Source organism: Vulpes vulpes, chromosome 9 (genome assembly GCF_048418805.1).
Source record: "Vulpes vulpes isolate BD-2025 chromosome 9, VulVul3, whole genome shotgun sequence".
In the NCBI taxonomy this organism is placed as follows: domain Eukaryota; kingdom Metazoa; phylum Chordata; class Mammalia; order Carnivora; family Canidae; genus Vulpes; species Vulpes vulpes.
In genome coordinates, this window is record NC_132788.1 from 9,661,192 (window position 1) to 9,664,744 (window position 3,553).

Here is a 3,553-nt window from a genome sequence, read left to right on the forward strand (position 1 = left end):
GCTGTGGTTCTCCCGGCTGAGAAACAGTGACCATGTGTCGCAGCTTTGGGGAAGCATTCAGATTTTATATTCAGCGGACAATTGTAACAAATCAAAATTTTCGTGGAGCTTACAAGCAGGCACAAGATAGGGATCCAAAGAGGAAAAAAAATTACTGGGTCGGAAAAAGCCACAATTGTGTCCCTCCCCCTTTCCCCACACACACTACGGATCTCTTTCCCTCCTTGCGTTACTGTGAGGACATCACCTTCCTTAGTGTTCTGGCATCAGGCTTAAATGAGAGCTTCCACACTATTGGAAAGAGGATTTCCTCTTTTTTCTTTAAAATACAAACTAACCTTAAGAGAACTTAAAATTCCGGAAATGTCATTACAATTGTCCCTTTTCCAAATTAAAAACGGCCTCAACTAAATTCGTTGAGAAAAGTTCAGTAGTTCCAACTGATATTGGAGGATGATAAGTAAACATCCAAGCCTGTGTTTTCAACTAGAACTACTAACTCAAAAAATGTTGGTCTCTTAGCATTATGGCTGATGGGGTGGGCAAGACGTTAGCTTGCTTTTCTCCGTGGACAATTTCGTGCTGTAAGAGATTTGTTTGCTCCCTTTGTCCTCATGTATAACATCCCAGATGGATGGAGAGAAGATGAAATCCATTTCCTCCCAAAACATTAAGTGGTGTTTTGACAAATAGAAGTAAAAACTTGGGACTTCTGTGGTCTTTCTCTCCAGCCTACCATTTTTCTTACCCATCTCATAATAACCATGGGAATGGGTGGGGGGGTGGGATGGGGAAACTTCAATCACTGGTCAGTTTGACATTCATCACAAAGTGAATGAATTTAAAGAGAGAGGTGGTGGTGGTGGGGTGTACATGCTTTTTTTTTTTTTTTAACTATTTTTTTTTTTAAACTATTGTTTTCTCTTTACAGGGAGATTTTCCCTAGGTTCTCATGGTCAATGAAGCATACTACAAACACTGTGGTGTGATGTGTTCGGGGATCACATCTTACCATCTGCAGGAGATGCCATCCCTCCAGGCTTCCCACCTCTGGTGCCTGGCATGCATAGTCACTGAAGGAATGAGGAGTTCTACATTTGTTTCCTCTTTCCAGCTAGGGTAGATGCATCATCTTTGACTTCAAGGACTTGAAGGCCCAAGTAGAAAGCAAAATGGAACCAGAACAATTATATATACAGTTAAGTGCTAAACTATGTGCATTTGTAAAAATCCAAAGAAGAGTTAGGGTCAACAGTCAGAATTACACCCACTCACAAAAACCTACCTCTTCACATCATCACCGCCACCACCAAGAGCAGTAACCACCAGGTCTATCACCAAGGCAATGCTTTCTTTGCCAAATCATGCTGTTGGCACAGTCCAGTTGTATTTTTATGGTAAACAGTTCACTTGGACCAGTATAGACTAGGCAAAACCAGAAGTCGTTGAGGATGGGAATTTAGATTCATGACCAAGTAGAATGAACCAGGAATGATTAGGAATACCAGTGTTAGTCAATTAAAAAAGTATTATTGTAACAAAACTAATGAATGAAAAGAGATCTTGCTGTTCCTCTCACCGGAATAGGTATGCTACAGGGGAAGACAAAAGTCCATTTTGAAATCAAAACTTTTTTTTTTTTATCAATCTGAAGATGACAAGTAGAAAATTGTGATATATTTCTTAGTACAGACAGCCCAGGAGAGAGGGAGAGTCAATATGCAGTGACTTTTTATGACTGCCGATAGATTTATAGGGGTTGGTTCTAACTTCTGTAATATCGTGTTCTTGATGACAAAGTTTTTTAAACTTTTTTTTTGAGATTTTATTTATTTATAAGAGATACACAGATGCAGAGACACAGCCAGAGGGAGAAGTGGGCTCCCTTATGGGAGCCCGATGTGGGACTCGATCCCTGGACCCTAGAATCACACCCTGAGCCTAAGGCAGATGCTCAACCACTGAGCCACCCAGGTGTCCCAACAAAGATTTTTTAAGCTTAGAGTTGCTGTTTGCTTCAATTCTGAATTTTGTGCATATTTGTAAAATACTGCAGAATTTCAACGTTAAATCCTTTCCCACTAGAATGATGGCTGGGCTCTGAATTTTGTGAGCTAGGTTCTTTTTTAAATTTGACTTTGGATAAGTCCTGTAACTCTCACTGAGTTTTTTCTTATCAGTGATGGGAGCAGATGAAATTAACTCTAAATCCCCTTCCTGCTCCAAAATTCTAAGCTACTAGTATCTAGTTTGCTGTCTTTTCCAGATCAACTCTGTTGATTTAAGAGTGTACCTGGGTCCTCTTCTAATTGAGTTGAACAAAATTATATAACTATTTCCTATGTAATTGTAATTTGCCAGAAGAAAAGTGAAGGTCTATTTTGGAAATACTCTGACCTGCTTTTGGTCATGTAACCAGGTATTATTATTATTTTTTAAAGAATTTACTTATTTATTCATGAGAGACACACACACACAGAGGCAGAGACACAGGCAGAGAGAGGAGCAGGCTCCATGCAGGGAGCCCGATGTGGGACTTGATCCCAGGACTCCAGGATCACACCCTGGGCCAAAGGCAAGTGCTCAACCATTGAGCCACCCAGGCATCCCTGTACCAGGTATTAAAATGACTCAGGGAATAAATATTATTTTGATTTTGTGCCTTGGTCTTCTCCATCCATCCTTGGTATTTAGTACTAGTGGGTTTTCTGTTGGTTTTTCCAGTTAGGGAGTGAGATGAGGACTGGGATGTTAATACTTATTGCCATTGGTGCAGATTCTTGGAGCTGGGAGGGTCACTGGAACAGCAAATCAACCTACTATTTAAAAAAAAAGGATTGCGTTGATACACCTCATCCAAGATCACATACTTATGCCAGAAATAGAGTGAGATTTATCATCTACACAATAGATACTCCAGGTGTCCTTTCTCAACCCTTTTCATTCCCAGTTGAGGAGATTAGAACTCACAAAGATTGGGAGAAGGGAGACAAACCACTGGTGATTAAGAACCCCTGTCCCAAAGGAAGGGGTGCAAGGACTCTCCCAATGCCCAAAGGGACAGGATATAATGCAGAAATATCAAAGTAAGGTGTAGGCCTCCCAGTCACTCCACCCAAGTTTTCTGGCTCCCATTCCTTGCCTGGCCATTCGGCACTAGTAAGAGCTTTCTGTGCACACTGAGTCTTGAGGACAAAGGCTGTGCAGAAAGTAAAGAGAGTTGCTGGCTTTTGGATTTCTAAAAAAGAGCATCTATCATGGGTAGCAGTCTTCTAATTGTAGCTTCTCATTACCACCTCTCACTCCTCAAACAAAACTAAACAAAACAAAAATAAAACACCAGGGTTTCTGGCAATGTGTGTGTATGCGTGTGTCCATGCTTACGTCTATTTTTTATTTTGTTGCGTTTTTTTTTTTTAACATCAAGAGCTTGGCTTTTGTATATTAGTGGCCCAAGCCTCAATGATTTAGAACAAACACTTTATATAAATATGCTTTTTTTTAAATAAAGATTTTATTTATTTGAGAGAGAGAGCAAACATGCACACAAGCA